The sequence below is a fragment of the Sphaeramia orbicularis genome, chromosome 6 (assembly GCF_902148855.1).
Source record: "Sphaeramia orbicularis chromosome 6, fSphaOr1.1, whole genome shotgun sequence".
NCBI classification, from domain to species: Eukaryota; Metazoa; Chordata; class Actinopteri; order Kurtiformes; family Apogonidae; genus Sphaeramia; species Sphaeramia orbicularis.
Window position 1 is genome coordinate 50,062,623 of NC_043962.1, and position 20,528 is coordinate 50,083,150.

Consider the following 20,528-nt stretch of genomic DNA (forward strand, 5'->3'; position numbering starts at 1 on the left):
CATCTTCCAACAGACTTAGTATTCGGACTAAATGACACAGAACAATGTAAATCACATGAAGATTATGCTCAAAAATGGCAACAACAAATGAAAGAAGCATATGACATTGCATCCAAAAACATCAAAAAGAATGTAGCCAGAGGTAAGACACCAAAAGAGGCAAAGTGCTGTACTCGCACCAGGTGACAGGGTTCTGGTAAGGAACATGTCAGAGCGAGGAGGACCTGGAAAGTTGCACTCATATTGGGAAAATCAGGTTCATGTTGTGGTCTCTCAAAAAGGAGACAATAGCCCTGTTTATGAAGTGAAGCCTGAATGTGGCACAGGACAAGGCAGGATTCTTCATCGCAACATGCTGAAGCCGTGTAATGCTCTGCCTCTTCCCCAAAGTTCCACGACTGAACCAAACAGCACTAAACCAAAACACAGATCAAAGGACACACATCTGAGCAAAAGATCGGAGGATACAGAGAGGTCAGATGAGGAGGAACTTTACTGGACTCAGGAAGTAAGGTGTCACCATCAGCAACCAAGACAAGGAGCTGTAACACCTCCTGGGAAAAAAAACATGTCACTCAGAGCATCGTGCTGATGCTCAGGAACAGATTATGGACACTCATGAACAGATTATAGACACTCGGGAGCTCCAAGGAGATGCTGAGGAGTTTAGGATGGACATTGTACCAGACCAGGACATAACTGAACTGGATATTCCCGAACCAACACACACTGTTCCCTCTCCTGACCAGCCCAGTGGTCCAGAGACCCACATGCCTTACACTGTGCTGAGGAGGTCTCAGAGAGAGAGACACCCATGAGAGACACTAACATATGATGCTCTAGGTCAACCTGTTCAAAGGGCAATTGGACTCTTAGCCAGTCCACTGTATGTGAGTACAGTGACTCCCATTTATGGACAATATAGTATGTCTTGGATATCTCCACAAATGCCTTTCTATCCAACCCTTAGTGCCTGTGGGATATTATTGAATTGATTATGTACATAACATATTGTGATGATGAATGATACAACCTGGTTTAACCTTGATTTGTGTCTTTGAAGTAGAATATACTGCTAAACTCAGATTGTGGAATGACAAAAATGGGTTGAAGTGATACTTGATTAAGATATGTCTTTATAAGGTCACTGTCTAAATGCAAAGTCTCCGGATTAACTAATGAAGTGATAGTAACATTTGTTAAAGAGTAATGTAATGCAAGTACTATTGATTCAACAACTACATATAGTATGGTTAAAAGCTTAATGCTTGCCTACGTTATGAGTAAGAAGCGATTATATCACATGGTGTTCAATAGTTAGATACTAAAGAAGTGAACATGTACTTTAAAGCATTTACTTTTTGTTTTCAGTCATACCCATTTATGAGTCTGTCACAAAGTATGTTTTGAATAATTGTACAACCTTAACCCTGTTCATGTTATAATGTTAGCTACTGTTTGGGACAACATTTATTTAGCAGGGGAGGACTGTAGCACTTGAACAAAATAACTGAAAAAAAAAACATGAAACTGTTATTATTATTAATTTATTTGTTATATTTCTAATTGTTAAAACAATGGTTTAACTTTATCATGTCGTTACACGCCGAAACCAAAAGGTGGCAGTATAGCCCACAGAAATGTTTGTCATATAACAAGTGAAGGAAAGTGAAAGAAAAAAACTGTTGTTGTACACTTGAAAAATGAACAAAGTGGTGCTCTGCATGCTAAAGTTAGCGCGGTTTTGGGAGGTAATAAAGAGCTCGTTCTACACCTTTTGTCTCTGAGTGGTGAAAACACATGCTCCGAATTCAGGGTCAGTTAGAGGCTCCAGGCTCCAGGCTCCAGGCTCCAGTCTCGGGTTCAGTTCCAGGCTCCAGGCTCAAGTCTTGGGTTCAGTTCCAGGATCCACGCTCCAGGCTCCAGGCTCCGGGCTCCGGGCTCGGGGTCATTTCCAGGCTCCGGGCTCCAGACTTCAGGCTCCAAGCTCTGGACTCGGGGTCTGTACAAGGCTTCGGGCTCCAGGCTCATGGCTCCAAGCTCACGGCTCCATGCTCCAGGCCCCAGGCTCCGAGCTCAAGGCTCCGTACTCGGGGTTTGTTCCAGGCTCCGCACTCCAGGCTCCATGTTCCCTGCACAGGGCTCCGGGCTTGTGGTCATTTCTAGGCTCCAGGCTCCAAGGTCCAGACTTGGGGTCAGTTCCAGGCTCCGGGCTCCAGGCTAAAGGCTCACGGCTCAAGGCTCACAGCTCGAGGCTCCACGCTCCACGCTCCAAGCTCCGGGCTCCGGGCTCCAGGCTCCAGGCTCCAGGCTCCAGGCATGGGGTCAGTTCAAAGTTCCGGGATCCATGCTTCAGGCTCCAGGCTTTGGGCTCAGGGTAAGTTCCAGGCTCCAGGTTCCACACCCTGGGCTCAAGGCTCTGGGCACGGGGTTATTTCCAGGCTCCAGGCTTTGGGCTTTGGGTCTTCTTCCAGGCTCCTGGCTCCATGCTCCTGGCTCAAAGCTCCAGGCTCAAAGCTCATGGCTCCGGGCTCGGGATCAGTTCCAGGCTACGGGCTCAAGGCCCCAAGTTCGGGGTTCGGGGTCAGTTCCAAGCTTGAACCTCCGGGCTCCAGGCTCCACAATAAAGGATCCAGGCTCCGGGCTCGGGGTCAGTTCCAGGCTCCAGGCTCAGTGCTCCAGGCTCCGGGCTCCGGGCTCCGGGCTCCGGGCTCCGGGCTCGGGCTCCGTTTCAGGGTTTAGGGTTAGGGCTGAGGCCAGGGCCGGGGTTGGGGCTCCGGGCTCGAGCTCAGTTCAAGGGTTAAGGTTAGGGCTGAGGCCAGGGTCAGGGTTAGGGCTCCGACCTCGGACTCAATTACAGGCTCCAGGCTCTAGCCTCCGGGCTTCGGGCTCAGAGCTCCGGGCTCCAGGCTCCGTGCTCCGGGCTCCGCGTTCCTTGCTCCGGGCTCGGGGTCAGTTCCAGGCTCCGGGCTCAAGGCTCCAGGCTCCAGGCTCCGAGCTCCAGAATCTCTGCTTTTGGTCTTTTCCAGGCTACGAGCTCCAGGCTAAGGGCTCCAGACTCCAGGATTGGTGTTAGTTCAAGGCTCGGGCTAAAGGCTCCAGACTCCAGGCTCCAGGCTCAAGGCTCCAGGCTCCAGGCTCGGGGTCATTTCCATGCTCCAGGCTCCAGGCTCAAAGCTCTGGTTTCAGGGTCAGTTCCAAGCTCTGGGCACTGGGCTGCAGGCTCCAGATTCAAGACTCCATGCTCCACGCTTTGGGCGCCGGGCTACAGGCTCCATGCTCCATGCTCCATGCTCCGGGCTCCGGGCTCCGGGCTCCGGGCTCCTGGCTCATGGCTCCAAGCTTCAGGCTCCAGGCTCAGGGCTAGTTCCAGGCTCCGGGCTCCAGGTTTCAGTCTCAGGGTCAATTCCAGGCTCCGTACTCCATTCTCCGTGCTCAGGGTCAGTTCCAGGCTCTGGGTTCCAGCCTCTTACGTCTAAGCTCCGCACTCAAAGCTCCAGGCTCAAGGCATGGGGTCATTTCTAGGCTTCGGTCTACAAGGTCCAGATGTGTGGTCAGTTCTCGGCTCCGGGCTAAGGGCTCCTGGTTCCGGGCTCAGGGCTCAGGGCTCAGGGCTCAGTCTTAGTTTCAGGCTCCGGGCTCCAGGCTCCGGGCTCCGGGCTCCAGGCTCAGGGCTCCAGGCTCCAAGCTTCAAGTTCCAGGCTCAAGGCTACATTCTCCAGGCTCCAGGTTCAAGGCTCCAGGCTCATGGCTCCAGGCTCCGTGCTCCAGGCTCCGCGCTCAAGGCTCCAGGCTCCGGGCTCCAAACTCCAGGCTCCAGGCTCCAGGCTCCAGGCTCCGGGCATGGGGTGGGTTCAAAGTTCTGGGATCCAGGCTTCAGGCTCCAGGCTTCAGGTTTGGGGTAAGTTGCAGGCTCCGGGTTCCACGCCCTGGGCTCCAGACTCTGGGCACGGCGTTATTTCATGTCTCCAGGCTCCAGACTTTGGGCTTTGGGTCTTCTTCCAGGCGCCAAGCTCCATGCTCCCGGCTCAAAGCTTCCGGCTCAATGGTCATGGCTCCGGGTTGTGGATCAGTTCCAGGCTCTGGGTTCCAGGCCCCAGGTTCCGGGATCGGGGTCAGTTCCAAGCTCGAAGCTCCGGGGTCAAGGACTCCGCAATTAAGGATCCAGGCTCTGGGCTAAGGGTCAGCTCCAGGCTCCAGGCTCCAGGCTCCGGGCTCCAGGCTCCAGGCTCGTGTTCAGTTCCAGTCTCGAGGTTCCTGGCTCCAGGCTCTGGGCTCCAGGCTTTGGGCTTGGTGTCTTCTTCCAGGCTCCAGGCTCCAGGCTCCAGGCTCCAGGCTCGTGATCAGTTTGAGGCTTCGGGTTCTTGGCTCTAGGGTCCGGCTTCGGCTTCAGTTCCAGGCTCCGGGCTCCAGGTTCCAGGTTCCAGTTTCAAGGCTCCAGGCTCATCGATCCAGTATCCGGACTCTGGATTCGGGGTCAGTTCCATGCTCCAGTCTCCAGTCTCCGGTTCAGTTCAAGTCTCCAGGTTCCAGGCTACAGGCTGCAGACTCCAGGCTGCAGGCTCCAGGCTCCAGGCTCAAGGCTCAAGGCTCCAGGCTCAAGGCTCCAGGCTCCGGGCATGGAGTCAGTTCCAAGTTCCGGGCTCCCAGCGGTCAGGCGCAAGGCTTCTGGCTCTGGGTAATTTCCATGCTTGGGGTTCCACACCCAGGGCTCCAGGCTCCAGGCATTGGGTTTTTTCCAGGCTCTGGGCTCCAGGCTTTGGGCCCGGGTTCTTCCTCCAGGCTCTAGGCTCAAGGCTCAAGGCTCAAGGCTCCAGGTTCAAGGCTCCAGGCTCTGGGCTCAAGATCAGTTCCAGACTCCGGTCTCCAGGACCCAGGTTTTGGATTCGGGGTGTATTCCATGTTCTGGCCTTCTTGCTCCAGGCTCCAGGCTCTGAGAACGGGGTCATTTCCACACTCCGGGATCCAGAATCCAGGTTCAAGGCTCCGCACTCGGGGTCAGTTCCAGGCTCCGGACTCAAGGCTCCAGGCTTATGGCTCAATGCTCCGAGCTCAAGGCTCCAGGCTCCAGGCTCCAGGCTCCTGACTCCAGGCTCAGGGCTCCAGGCTCCCGGCTCCAGGCTCCAAGCTCCAGGCTCCAGGCTCGGGGTCAGTTCAGTCTCCGGGCTGAGGGGTCCTGGCTCAAGGTTTTGTGCTCGGGGTCAGTTCCATGCTCTGGGCTCAAGACTCCAGGCTCCAGGCTCATGACTCGGCGTCAGTACAAGGCTTTGGGCTCACGGCTCCAGGCTCACGGCTCCAGGCTCACGGCTCCAGGCTCACGGCTCACGGCTCCATGCTCCGGACCCCAGGCTCCGAGCTCAAGGTTCTGTGCTCGGGGTCATTTTTTGGCTCCGCGCTCCAAGGTCCAGACTTAAGGTCAGTTCCAGGCTCTATGCTCCAGGCTCCAAGCTCACGGCTCCATGCTTACGGGATCCAGGCTTGGGGTAAGTTCTAAGGTTCGGGCTCCAGGCTCAGGGATCAAGGCTCAATGTTCATGGTCAGTTCAAGGCTCCGGGCTCTTTTCTCCGGGCTCGGGGTCACTTTGAGTATCTTGGTTCCGGGCTCCAGTCTTTGAGGTCTGGGCTCTAGATTCCGCGCAGTAGGCTCAAGGCTCACGGCTCCAGGCTGACGGCTCAAAGCTCCAGGCTCAAGGCTCCAGGCTCCAGGCTCCAGGCTCAAGGCTCCAGGGTCTTGGTCAGTTGCAGACTCCGTGCTCCAGGCTACTGGCTAAAGACTATAGGCTCGGGATCAGTTCCAGGCTCCGGGCTTAAGGATCCAGGCTCCGCTCTCCAGGCTCCTGACTACACGTCCCAGGTTCCAGGCACCTGGCTCCAGGCTCAAGGCTTCGGGCTCCAGGGTCCAGGCTCCAGCCTCGGGGTCTGTTCCATGCTCCGGGATCAAGACTCCAGGCTCAAGGCTCAGGGTCAGTTCATGGCTCCAGTCACCAGGCTCTAGACTCCAGGCTCAAGGCTCCATGCTTCAAGCTCTGGGATCCAGGCTATAGGCTCCAGGGTTGGGATTAGTTCCAGGCTCCAGGCTCCATGCTTAAGGCTCCTGGTTCAAGGCACTGGGCTCATTTTCAGATCCAGGCTCCGTGCTCCCCCCTCAAGGCTCGAGGCTCCAGGCTCCAGGCTCCAGGCTCCAGGCTCTTGGCATGGGGTCAGTTCCAAGTTCCGGTCTCCAGGTTTTAGGCTCCACTTTTCTGGCTCTGGGTCAGTTCCAGGCTACAGGCTCCATAGTCCAGGTTTGTTTCAACGTGTTCAAGGCTCAAGGCTCCCAGCACTAGGCTCCAGGCTTAAGGCTCCAAGCTCAAGGCTCCAGGCTCGGGGAAAGTTCCATGCTCCTGGCTCCAAGGCTCAGGGTCAGTTCCAGGCTCCGGGCTCAAGGCTCAAAGCTCTGGGCTCAGGGTCAGTTCCAGGCTTCGGGCTCCAGGCTGCAGGCTTCGGACTGCGGGCTCCAAGCTCAAGACTAAAGGCTCCAGGCTCCAGGCTCAAGGGCTCCAGGCATGGAGTCAGTTCCAAGTTCCAGTCGCCCGGCTTCAGGCGCTAGGCTTCTGGCTTGGGGTAAGTTCCATGCTTGGGTTCCACACCCTGGGCTCCAGGTTTTAGGCTCCATATTTCGGGCTAAGTTCCAGGCTACAGACTCTATGCTCCAGACTCGTGACGACGCGTTCCAGGCTACAGGCACCTGGCTCCAGGTTCAAGGCTCCGGGCTCAAGACTCCAGCCTCGGGGTCAGTTCCATGCTCAAAACTCCAGGCTCAAGGCTCACGGTCAGTTCATGGCTCCAGTCACCAGGCTCTAGACTCCAGGCTCAAGGTTCCAGTCTTCAAGCTCTGGGCTCCAGGCTCTGAGCTCCAGGCTCCAGACTCCAGGCTCTTGGCATGGGGTCAGTTCCAAGTTCCGATCTCCAGGTTTTAGGCTCCACTTTTAGGTCTCGGGGTCAGTTCCAGGCTACAGGCTCCATCCTTCAGTTTCGTTGCTACGCGTTCCAGGCTCCTGGCTCCCAGTACCAGGCTCCAGGCTGAAGACTCCAAGCTCAAGGCTCCAGGCACGGAGTCAGTACCAGGCTCCGGGCTCCATGCCAGGCTTTGGGCTCTGGGTCTTCTTCCAGAATCCAGGCTCCAGGCTCCAGGCTCCAGGCTCCAGGCTCCAGGCTCCAGGCTCCAGGCTCCAGGCTCCAGGCTCCAGCCTCATGGCTCAAGGCTCTTGGCTCCAGGTTCAACGCTCCAGCCTCTGGGCTCGCGATCAGTTCCCGACTCCGGTCTCCAGGACCCAGGTTTAAAGTTTGGTGTGTATTCCATGCTCTGGCCTGTGGGCTCCAGGCTTCGGGCTTACGGTAAGTTCCATGTGGGGTTTCACCCCTGTGCTCCAGGTTCTGAGAACAGGGTCATTTGCATGCTCCGGGCTCCAGAATCCAGGTTCCAGGCTGTGCACTTTGGGTCAGTTCCAGGCTCCAGGTTCACGGCTCAATGCTCTGAGCTCCAGGCTGCAGGCTCAGGATCAGTTCCAGGCTCCAGGCTCCAGGCTCCAGGCACTGGCTCTAGGCTACACGCTCCTGGCTCCGTGCTCCAGGCTCCAGGCTTCAGGCACGGGTCATTTCAAGGCTCTGGACTCCAGACTCATATCTCCATGCTTACGGCTTTGGCTCACGGCTCCATGCTCCGGGCTCCAGGCTCGGGGTCAGTTCCAGGTTACCGGCTCCAGACGCCGTGCTCGGGTTCAGTTCCAGGCTTGGGGCTCCGGGTTCCGGGCTCCGGAATCCGGTCTCCGTCCTCCGGGCTCCGGCTCCGACTCCAGCTCCGGCTCCGTCCTCCGGACTCCGGCCTCAGGCCTCCGGGCTCCATGTTTGGGGTCTTTTCCAGGCTACGGGCTAAAAACTCCGGTCTCGTGTTCAGTTCAAGGCTCAGGGCTCAGGGCTCCTAGTGCTGTGCTAAAGGCTATAGGCTCACCAATATGCCCAGACCTCTCGGTTTTCCTTGTTTTCTGAGTTAAAGAGGCAAAAATGTAATGTAATGTGCGTTTCAGACGATAAGAACCTGTTTTTTTCACTTTAAAACAAGAATGTTTCTGTCTCAAGGAAAACTTTATGAACTGGTAAGACTCGAACAAAACAGCCATAAACCACTTATTTCTGACTTGTTTTTAGCGTTTTTCTACTTTTCTGAGTAGAAGTGGAAAAAATGTCATTTTTGAGAGTTTCAGACGATAAGAAGCTGTTTTTGTCACTTTGAGAAAAGGACGATTTTTCTCAAGCAGAACTTCATGATCTGAGATGACTTTGACAAAACAGCCATAAAACACTTTTTTCTGCCTCTTTTTTGTGTTTTCATGCTTTTCTGAGTAGAAGAGGCAAAAATGTCATTTTTTGAGCGTTTCAGAGGAAAAGAAGCTGTTTTTTTCACGTTTAGACAATGATGTATTTTTCTCATGAAAAACTTCATGAACTGAAAAGACTTTGACCAAAAAGCAATAAAACACTTATTTCTGACTTGTTCTTAGTGTTTTCATGCTTTTCTGAGTAGAAGAGGCAAAAATGTCATTTTTGAGGTTTTCAGACGATAAGAAGCTGTTTTTGTCACTTTGAGAAAAGGATGTTTTTTTCTCTGGCAAAACGTCATGAACTGAAAAGACTTTGACAAAACAGCCATAAAACACTTATTTCTGACTTGTTTTTAGTGTTTTCATGCTTTTCTGAGTAGAAGAGGCAAAAATGTCATTTTTGAGCGTTTCACGCAATAAGAATCTGTTTTGGTCCCTTTGAGACAACGATGTTTTTTTCTTTTTTTCAAAGCAGAACTTCATGTTTTGAGAAGACTTTTAAGAAACACCCATAAAACATTTATTTCTGACTATTTTTGTGTTTTCATGCTTTTCTGAGTAAAAGAGGCTAAAATGTAATTTTTGAGCGTTTCAGACGAAAAGAATCTGTTTTTGTCACGTTGAGACAAGGATGTATTTTTCTCATGAAAAACTTCATGAACTGATAAGACTTGAACCAAAAAGCAATAAAACTCTTATTTCTGACTTGTTTTTAGTGTTTTCATGCTTTTCTGAGTAGAAAAGGATAAAATGTCACTTTTGAGCGTTTCACGCGATAAGAAGCTGTTTTGGTCACTTTGACACAAAGAGGTTTTTTTTTCAAGCAGAACTTCATGATTTGAGAAGACTTTTTTCTCCAGTCTAAAGATACCGGGCTCGCTGCTCAGGGCTCAAGGCTCCGCCCTCAAGGCTCCGGGCTAAAGGCTTCGGGCTTATTGTCACTTTTATTCTCCGGTTCAAGGCTTTGGGCTTTGGGTCAGTTACATTCTCCAGGTTCCAGGCTTCAGGCTCCGGGCTTCGGGCTCTGGGTCAGTTCAAGGCTCCGGGCTCAGGGTACCGGGCTCCAGGCTCCCCTTTCGGGGTTATTTCGAGGCTCCGGTATCCAGGCTTTGGACTCCAGGCTCATGGTTCAGGGCTCAAGGTTCCAGACTCCGTGCTCTAGGATCTGGGATCGGGGTCAGTTCTTGGCTCTGGGCTCCGGTTTCCAGGGTCCGGGCTCTAGGCTCCAGGCTCCAAGCTCCTTGCTCCAGGCTCAAGGCACAAGGCTCCAGGCTCTGGTTATGGGGTCAGTTCCAAGTTCCAGTCTGCAGGTTTTAGGCTCCACATTTTGGGCTTGGGGTCAGTTCCAGGCTATAGGCTCCATAGTCCGGACTCGTTTTTACGCGTTCCAGGCTCCAGGCTGAAGGCTCCAAGCTAAAAGCTCCAGGCTCGGGGTAAGTTCCATGCTCCGGGCTAAAGGCTCCAAGCTCAAGGGTCGGGATCAGTTCCGGGCTCTGGGCTCCAGGCTCAAGGCTCCATGCTTCAAGCTCTTGACTCATGGCTCCAGGCTCGTGGTCAGTTCCAGGCTCCGTGTTCCAGGTTCCAGGCTCCCTGCTCCAGGCAACAGCCTCCAGGCTCGTGGCTCCCCGTTCCAGGTTGCAGGCTCAAGGCTCCAGGCTCCATGTTTGGGGTCATTTCCAGGCTACGGGCTCCAGGCTCCGGTCTCGTTTTCGGTTCCAGTCTCCAGGCTCCGGGCTCCTAGCGCTGGGCTACGGGCTACAGGCTCACCTCAATGCCCAGACCTCTCGGTGAACACATGTACCACACACATCAGCACTGTTTGCGGTGGATCCGAGAACGGTGAAATCCCAGGCCCGGAAAGAACTGCACCCATCCAAAAATCATGTGGGAAAAAAAAATGAAAGAAGAAAGAGAAATTGACTTAGATTTCATTGTCTAGTGTTTCACACGAAAAGCAGCTTTTTTGGTTATTTTGAGCCTAGGATGTTTTTTCTAAAAAAAAAAAAAAAAAAAAAAAAAAAACTTCATGAACTGAAAAGACTTGAACAAAAAATTAATAAACCAATTATTTCTGACTTTTTTTTTTTTTTTTTTTTTTTTTTAGTGTTTTCCTTCTTTTCTGAGTAGAAGAGGAAAAAATGTCATTTTTGAGTGTTTCACGCGATAAGAAGCTGTTTTGGTCACTTTGAGACAAGGATGTTTTTTTTCTCAAAGAAAACTTCATGAACTGAAAAGACTTGAACAAAACCGTTATAAACAAATTATTTCTGACTTGTTTTTAGTGTTTTCCTTCTTTTCTTAGTAAAAGAGTCAAAAATGTCATTTTAAAGCGTTTCACGCGACAAGAAGCTGTTTTGGTCACTTTGACACAAGGATTTTTTTTTCAAGCAGAACTTCATGAACTGAGAAGACTTTGAAAAAACAGCAATAAAACACTTATTTCTGACTTTTTTTGTGTTTTCCTTCTTTTCTGAGTAGCAGAGGCAAAAATTTCATTTTTGAGCGTTTCAGACGATAAGAAGCTGTTTTGGTCACTTTGAGACAAGGCAGGGCCGGACTGAGACTCATTTTCAGTCCTGGAGTTTCATACCTCAGACCGGCCCACTTTAGATCACAACCGATTATTATTAAAATCATGGAATTATAATCTTACATGTTAGGTCTACACACTGTTCTGCAAAGCCTTGTAATTCAGTGTATTTTCTAAAATATTTCCAATTCAGCGCAAGTAAAGGTTGCTTCACAATGTGGATTTATTTCAACAGTGAGTGCACATCGACATCTCCAACATTACTCTTCCTCACAACACAACAATAACAGAATCTATATTTTTGTTCTTATAAGTGTTAACATTTTTCAAACCTTGAAAATGTTCGAAATGAAATGAAAGAATACATAAAAATATTAAAAAAAAAAAAAAAAAAAAAAAAAAAAAAGCTTGCTGCACTTTCTAATAACATATTTTTGTATCCTCTGCAACAAAAGATTTCCATCACAACTTGCAGTTTGTTCCATCTTTGCTATTGAAAACTTTTGGTATAGTGAAATTAGGGGTTTGATGAGGATGATAAGAAAAAAATGTCTGTATATCCTGTGACTGAGGGCGGGCAAAGTAATCAAAGCCAACAGCAGACTCATCTTCATCTGTGTCCTTTGTGCCTAGTGGTTCAGGGTTGTGCTGCTGAGCTGCTCCTCTGTCATCAGTAGACTCTGCTCTCCCTTTCACACTTCCTCCAGTTTCTCTAGACTCGCCTGCACCTGGATCACAATAAAAAATAATATCTACAGACATTTGGACTTACTTAACTAATTAAGATAGTTACATTGGCAAAATATGCAGGCTTATTTGATATTACTGTATGCTATTGCCTTTCAGTTGTGGGCTTTGTGTATTTACTGTCTCACTTTTAATAATAAAAATTAAATAAAATAGGCCAGTATTATCGTTTGGGTATAGAAAGTGGTTTTAGTGGAACTACTGCTTGTCCACACAGTCTGTTCCAACAGCTCACCTTTTCCTTCCATCCTGACAGGAACAATCCCCTCATCACTACTGGCTCCTGGCTCTGCTTCTGACACTAAAGCACATTTTAAAAATGCTCAGAATTCTCAGCACAAATCTTCTATTTTCAAAGCCTTGGTGTCAGTTTCATTCATGTAGTTCTGAATCCTGGAGCATCTCAGAGCCCCTTTCATACTGAACAGGCCTACACCATACTCTTCATTGTAGCCTATTTCTTCTAATCCTCTTCCCTCTCTGAGCAGTCCTACCTGCCCACTCTGGACTTGTGGGCTCATGGCTGCTGTCTGCTGCTGTATGTTCTTTCTGACTCTGAGGAGCTACAAGACAAAGTTTCCCAGTTATGTGGCGTCGCATCATACTATTATTTAAATTACATAACGTTATGTTACACGCCACAATGCCACACAATTCATTGACTCGATAATTAACTAGCTTGAAAGGTGGTTTACCCGGTTCATCGTCCTCATTAGTTGTTTCCAACCGGGAGGTCATTTTTGTGAAAAAGTTGCAGATTTTGGCACATTTGGCTGCGTTTGCTTCCAGAGCTTTCCTCTTTTTAATTCTTGCCTTCTCTGTGCCACTCTTTCTATTCTCCATGTTTCAAACAGCAAACACAGCTGACCATCCACAGCCTACAGAGCACAGATCATATATGCTCCACAGATCCAGTATAGAGCTACTAACCGTATGCAAGGACATGTTAGGCCAGGTCACGGTGTGTCTGCAAAAAAAGAGGAAGAAAACACACAGTTTGCTAGTAGAGGGGGTGGGGCCCAGGAACAGCAGCTGCAGAATACGTGATCAACTCAGTGCTATGACTGAACACCGGCCCCAAAAAATAAATAAATAAAATATTAAATACATATTTAAAGTGAACTCCTACGGAGCCCGGGAGGGGACATGAAGAAAATTTTTTTTATTGCGTTATAACGCAAAAGTATTGCGTTATAACGCAAAAACTATTGCGTTATAACGCAAAAATTATTGCGATATAACGCAAAAGTATTGCGTTATAATGCAATAGTTTTGCGTTATAACGCAATCATAAATGCTCTCTTTTGCTTGAGGTCCGTACATAATATGTTGTGGTCCAGTTCGGGTCCGACCGTGCCAGGTCTGACACGCCCCCTGTCCTGTGTAGTATGACCGTAACTCTTTCATTATTTGTCCGATCGGAAAAATTCCAACGGTTTCTGAATTAAATTCCTATTTGCCCAGCTTCATGTCTGTGTGCAGCTTCATGGATACAGGTGGATGTGCGCTGAGTGTGAATGATCTGCACATGAGACAGGAGGATGTGCGCATTGTATTAAAATCCTTTATACTCCTGAGCCTAAGATGGTCCACCTGGACTTGTTTTCTTATTTTGATCATAAAAAGGTCGGAAAATATGCTTTGAGTCGTTTTGTCAATTTTTGCAAAAACACTTCGAACGTTCAATATAGCAGTCACTGTTTGTTTTAATACTGTAATAACAAATTTAAATGACGAAAAACACAAAAACGGAATTAGTTTTTTTTTTTTTTTTTTTAGGTTTAGCAGAAAAACACTGAAATGACACATGGATACAAGATTTGAAAGTTAAATATGAACTTTGAAAGTATAAAAAGTATTTAAAACAAACTGTGTGAGTATTTGCCTTTTATTGCAAAAACAGGGTAAAAATCCAAACTCTACAGGTGTTTTACCCACCCACACACACACACACACACACACACACACACACACACACACACACACACACACACACACACACACACACACAGGGCATTTGTCCGTTCTGTGTCTGCAGAGTTCCTTCATATTCGTGGTTCTGTCAGAAACAGTTGTCAGTTCACAGCTCTGATCCAGGCAGTGCTCCTATGGCACAGTCTGCACATGGAAAATAGTCTGTTGAAACCAAAAGTCCGTCCTCCTGTGGATGTGTTGAATGTCTGTGGTGTTTGGACTGATCATCATCAGTCTCTTCCTCCGTCCTTCATCTGTGTGTGGACAGTCTTCAGTATCTGCTCTCATCTCCACAGCCTTTGCGCATCACCGTGGCTTCTCCCTCTTCATTCTTGAATGTAACTTCCGGTGGACACATGGAAAAATAACACACACAGAACAATGTATTAGACAAACAAGACCAGGTGAAATTGTACTATTGAAGAAAAAAAGTCACCGAACATCAGCGTATGCGCTCTTATTTTGGAGAGCGTCATGCGCACTTTTACGCACAGAAAGTCCAACATACTCCAAACTAACACATATTCTACATGGTTTGTACTTTATTCTATAAAACCACCATGCAGTATAAGCATCAATTTACACAAACAATAAAGTAAAACAAGTAAAAACTCCATAGAAAAAAGCAGAGAGTGCTTCAGTCATGTAGAAAATCCACTAAATGGAACTGGGTGAACTTTACCTTTCTTCTTCACATGTTGCTCCATCAGTCGCTCCTTCGGTCACAGATCCATCCGTAAACGTCCAGGGGGGTCATGGAACTGTGGATGTCCGTCTTACCTACATTTTCCAAAACTCTAATCCGTTCTCCACTCCGTTGTGCGCTCCGGTTCTCCGCTCCCTGAATCCGCTCTGCTGTGTGCGTCCCCAGTCACTGAATGGCTTATTTTGCGGCTTCTGGAACGGGTGCCCGTGAAATTTTTGCATTGACCCAAGAATGTCCATAAAGCACAGAGTCTCAGGTTTCAGAAACCGTCGGAATTTTTCCGATCGGACAAATAATGAAAGAGTTACGGTCATCTGAACTACACACGCAGAGGGCACAGGACTGCAGGTACAGGTGTGTCTGACCTGACCGACCTGCCCGATCCAGAATGCAGATCCCAATGCAAAAACTATTGCGTTATAACACAATACTTTTGCGTTTAAACGCAATACTTTTGCATTATAACGCAAAAACTATTGCATTACAACGCAACACTTTTGCGTTATAACGCAATACTTTTGCGTTATAACGCAATAGTTTTGCGTTGTAACGCAAAAACTATTGCATTATAACGCAATACTTTTGAACTATTGCGTTATAACGCAATAAATTTTTTTCTCTTCCTGTCCCTTCCCGGGCTCCGTAAACTCCAGCCCTCGCGGCCTAAATATTATACCGGCCCACCGGGAATATTCCCTGTCCTCCCGATTAGCCAGTCCGGGCCTGAGACAAGGAATTTTTTTTCTCCAAGAAATCTTCATGAACTGATAAGGATTTGAACAAAACAGCCATAAAGAACTTTTTCTGACTTGTTTTTATCGTTTTTCTACTTTTCAGAGTAGAAGAGAAAAAAAAATGTCATTTTTGAGCGTTTCACGCGATAAGAAGCTGTTTTGGTCACTTTGAGACAAGGATGTTCTTTTTCTCAAAGAAAACTTCATGAACTGAAAAGACTTGAAAAAAAAAAAAAACGTTATAAACCAATTATTTCTGACATGTTTTTAGTGTTTTCCTTCTTTTCTTAGTACAAGAGTCAAAAATGTCATTTTATAGCGTTTCACGCGACAAGAAGCTGTTTTGGTCACTTTGACACAAGGTTTTTTTTTTTTTCAAGCAGAACTTCATGAACTGAGAAGACTTTGAAAAAACAGCAATAAAACACTTATTTCTGACATTTTGTGTGTGTGTGTTTTCCTTCTTTTCTGAGTAGCAGAGGCAAAAATTTCATTTTTGAGCGTTTCAGACGATAAGAAGCTGTTCTGTCACTTTGAGACAAGGATTTTTTTTTCTCCAAGAAATCTTCATGAACTGATAAGGATTTGAACAAAACAGCCATAAAGAACTCTTTTCTGACTTGTTTTTTAGGGTTTTTCTACTTTTCAGAGTAGAAGAAGAAAAAAAATTCATTTTTGAGCATTTCAGACGATAAGAAGCTGTTTTGGTCACTTTGAAAAAAGGAATTTTTTTCTCAAGCAGAACTTCATGATCTCAGAAGACTATGACAAAACAGCCATAAACCACGTATTTCTGACTTGTTTTTAGTGTTTTCTTTCTTTACTGAGTAGAAGAGGAAAAAATGTCATTTTTCATGCTTTTCTGACTATATAAGTAAAAATGTCATTTTCGAGCGTTTCAGACGATAAGAAGCTGTTTTGGTCACTTTGAGACAAGGATGTTTTTTCTCAAGCAGAACTTCATGAATCTAGAAGACTACGACAAAACAGCCATAAACCACTTCTGTTGTACTTGTTTTTAGTGTTTTCTTTCTTAACTGAGTAGAAGAGGCAAAAATGTCATTTTTGATTGTTTCAGACGATAATTAGCTGTTTTTGTCACTTTGAGACAAGGATGTTTTTTTCTCAAGGAAAACTTCATGAACTGATAAGACTTGAACAAAACAGCCATAAAACATTTTTTTGCTGACTTTTTTTTTTTTTTTTAGTGTTTTCACGCTTTTCATACTATATAGGTAAAAATGTCATTTTTGAGCGTTTTACACGATAAGAAGCTGTTTTCGTCACTTTGAGACATGATTTTTTTTTCTAAAGCAGAACTTCGTGATCTGACAACACTGACAAAACAGCCATGAAACACTTATTTCTGATTTGCTTTTAGTGTTTTCCTTCTTTTCTGAGTAGAAGAGGAAAAATGTCATTTTGAGCGTTTCAAAAAGTTTTAAGAAGCTGTTTTTGTCATTGTGAGACAAGAATGAGATGCCATAGCACATTGACAAAACAGCCATAAACCACTTATTTCTGACTTGTTTTCTTAATTTTCTGAGTCGACTGGTAAAATGTCATTTTTGAGCCTTTCACTCAAACTGAAGCTGTTATGGTCACTTTTGAGACTAGGATTTTATTTCTCAAGTAGAACTTCATCATTTTTACGTTTACAAACAGCCATAATCCACTTATATTCTTTCGTGTTTGTAGTGTTTTCTTGCATTTCTAAGTAGAGAAGGAAACAATTTCATTTTTGATCGTTTTACACGAAAATAAACGCTTTGAAACAAGGATGTTTTTTCTCAAGCAGAACTTAACGGTACGACTTTGACTAAATAGCCACTTATTCTTGACTTGTTTTTAATATTTTTCTGCTTTTCTGAGTAGAGCCAGTAAAAATGTTTTTTTTTTTTTTAGCGTTTCACTTCAAGAGAAGCTGTGGGACTTTTCAATTTTTCCAGCCTTTGTGTTTTTTTTTTTTTTAAAGACAGAACCCTTTTTGGCCTAACCCCCTTTCTTTCTTTCTTTTTTTTTTTTTTTTTTTTTTTTTTTTTTTTTTTAACTTCCGGTGCTTTTCCTCACTTGGAGCTGGACACCTAATCTCCTTGCCCGGTCTGACTTTTTTTTTTTTTTTTTTTTTTCCGTCTCGCTCCCTGTCTCTTTCTTCCAGCATCCTTAAAGTAGCACACTGAGTTCTGTCATTTTTCAAACTACCCCAGACGAGACGGAAGTCTTTCTCACACTGAACCAAACCCAGGGGTTTAGAACTCTTCTCCTCCTTGCCTAGTCTTACTTTTTTTTCTGTCTGTCTCCCCCTCTTTTTTCTCCAGCATCCTTAAAGCTACACACTTAGTTCTGGTATTTTTCAAACCACCCCGTGGAGATGGAATGCTGTCTTACATTGGAGCCACACACTAGTGGAAGAACTCTGTCCATGGTCCTGATTCTTTATCTTTCTTTCTCTCTCGCTCTCTCTCTCCCTCTTTCCTCCAACCCCCTTAAAGCTTCACACTGGTTTGCATGGATGTGGAAGAACACTGGGAAATGTCGCACTGACCCTTGTCAGGGTTAGACCGGGACGGCTGGTGGACGGTGTGGACTCTGTCTTTTTTCCAGCTTGTGTAGGACATTGTTATTTTTCCAACGACAGAACACCGGTTAGCCTAACCCCTTTTTTTAACCTCCGGTTCTTCTGTCATCTGGAGCTGGATAACGATGAAACAGTAAATGTCATTTTTGAGCGTTTCACTTCAAGAGAAGCATTGGGACCTTTCCTCATCTGAAGCTGGAAACCTTATCTCCAGGATCCGGGCTCCAGGCAAGGGGTATTTTCCAGGCTCCAGACTTCAGGCTCCAAGCTCTGGACTCGGGGTCTTTACAAGGCTTCGGGCTCCCGGCTCCATGCTCTTGGCTCCAGGCTTCAAACCAAGGTTCGGTGCTTGGGGTTTGTTCCAGGCTCCGCGCTACAGGCTCCATGGACCCTGCGCAAGGCTCCAGGTTCGTGGTCATTTCTAGGCTCCGGGCTACAAGGTCCGGACTTGGGGTTAGTTCCAGTCTCCAGGCTCAAGGCTCACGGCTCCAGGCTCACGGCTTCAGGCATCACGCTCAAGGCTCCGGGCTCAAGGCTCCGGGCATGGGGTCAGTTCAAAGTTGTGGGATCCATGTTTAAGGCTCCAGGCTTCTGGCTCGGAGTAAGTCCCAGGCTCCGGGTCCCACGCCTTGGGCTCAAGGCACTGGGCACGGGGTTTTATCCAGGCTGGTTTCTGGTTATCTATGTTTCTATCTGGTTTAACTGCTGGCTGCTTTGTGCATCTGCTCTCTTGCTTTGCACATCATTTTTTTCCCACGTATTTTACGTTGTGTATGGATCACACACACAAACATGCCCAACCTGCTATAGGGAATTTATACATCATAATGTACATGTGTTTGTGTCTCTGCTCAGTCAATGAGCCGCCCTAATCCAACCCCCCAAAAAAAGTGTCCAGAGTTACCCGCTGATTCGCGCTGCGCTAATTTCTTTGAATAGGATGGTGAGGAAGATAAACTATATGACATAACTAAAACTCATATTGAACTAAACTTAACTAAAACTAAGCATTCAGAAATAAATGATAACTAATAAAAACTAGCAAGCATGCTCGGAAAACTAATTAAAACATAGTGAATTAGAGAAAAAAAAGTCAAAACCAAATAAACCTAAATATAATTAAAAATCCAAAACTATTCAGACCTTGCTTCCAGGCTCCTGGCTCCATGCTCCCGGCTCAAAGCTCCAGGCTCAAGGCTCATTGCTCCGGGTTAAGGATAAGTTCCAGGCTCCGGGCTCAAGGCCCCAGGTACCAGGTTCGGGGTCAGTTCCAAGCTCGAAGCTCCGGGCTCCAGGCTCAAGGCTCCAGGCTTGGCAATACAGAATCCAGGCTCTGGGCTCGGGGTCAGATCCAGGCACTGGGCTCCAGGTTCTTGGCTCCAGGTTCTTGGCTCCGGGCTCCATTCTTTGGTTCAGTTCATGTCTCGAGGTTGCTGGCTCCATGCTCCAGGCTCCAAGCGCCAGACTTTTGGCTGGGTGTCTTTTTCAAGGCTCCAGATTCCAGGTTTCCAGGCTCCAAGATCCAGGCTCAACGCTCATGGCTATGGGCTTGTGAAAAGTTCCAGGCTAAAGGCTCCAGGCTCCAGGATCAGGGTTCGGGGTCAGTTCCAGTGTCCTGGCTCCAGGCTCCGTGATCTTCTGAAAATCTGTGATTTTGGCTCATGTCTTCTTCCAGGCTCCAGACTCAAGGCTCCTTGCTCCAGGCTCAAGGCTCCAGGCAGGGGGGCCAGTTCCGAGTTCCGGTCTACTGGCTTCATGCTCCAGGCTTCTGGCTCATTGTAAGTTCCATGCTTGGGGTTTCATGCCCTTGGCTCCAGGCTCCAGGCACGGGTTTTTTTCAAGGCTCCGGGCTCCAGGCTTTGGGCTCGGGGTCTTCTTCCAGGCTCTAGGCTCAGGACTCCAGGCTCACAGCTCCAGGCTAAAAGCTCCAGGCTCTGGGCTCGGGATCAGTTCAAGGCTCCGGGCTCCAGCCCCAAGGTTTCATGTTCGGGGTGTATTCCATGCTCTCGCCTGTGGGCTCCAGCCTCCAGGCTCCGGGTATTGGGTCAGGTCCAAGTTCCGTTCTCCAGGCTTTTGGCTCCAGGCTTCGGGCTCGGGGTAAGTTCCATGCTCGGGGTTCCATGCCCTGGGCTCCAGGCTCCTTGAACGGGGTCATTTCCACGCTCTGAGCTCCAGAATCAAGGCTCCAGTCTCCGGACTTGGGGTCAATTCATGGCTCCAGGCTCCGTGCTCCAGGCTCCAGGCTCCAGGCTCTGCTCTGCAGGCTCCGGGCTCCAGAGCCAGAATTACGGCTCCGGGTTGAGGGTCAGTTCCAGGATTAGGGTTAGGGCTCAGTTCCAAGACCAGGGTAAGGGCTATTGGCTTAGTTTCAGTTTCAGGGTAAAAGTTAAGGCTTTGGCCAGGGTCAGGTTAAGGGCTCCGAGCTCGTGCTCAGTTCCAGGCTCCAGGTTCCTGGTTCCAGGCTAAGGGCTCATGGCTCTAGGCTATGGGCTCCAGGCTCCAGGCTCCAGGCTCCAGGCTCCAGGCTCCAGGCTCCGGGCTCCGGGCTCCGGGCTCCGGGCTCCGGAGTCCAGGCTCCGCGCTCCTGGCTCCGTGTTCCTTTCTCCGGGCTCGGGGTCAGTTCCAGGCTCTGGGCTCAAGGCTCCGCACTCCAGGCTCCGGGCTCCAGGCTCCGTGCTCCGTGCTCCAGAATCACGGCTTTTGGTCTTTTCCAGGCTACAGGCTCAAGGCTAAAGGCTCCAGACTTCAGGCTTAGGTCATTTCGAGGCTCCGGGCACCGGGCACCAGGCTGCAGGTTCCAGATTCAAGGCTCCATGCTCACTTCTCTGGACGCCGGGCACCAGGCTCCATAGTCCAAGCTCTGTCCTCTTGGCTCCGGGCTCCAAGCCCCGTGCTCTAGT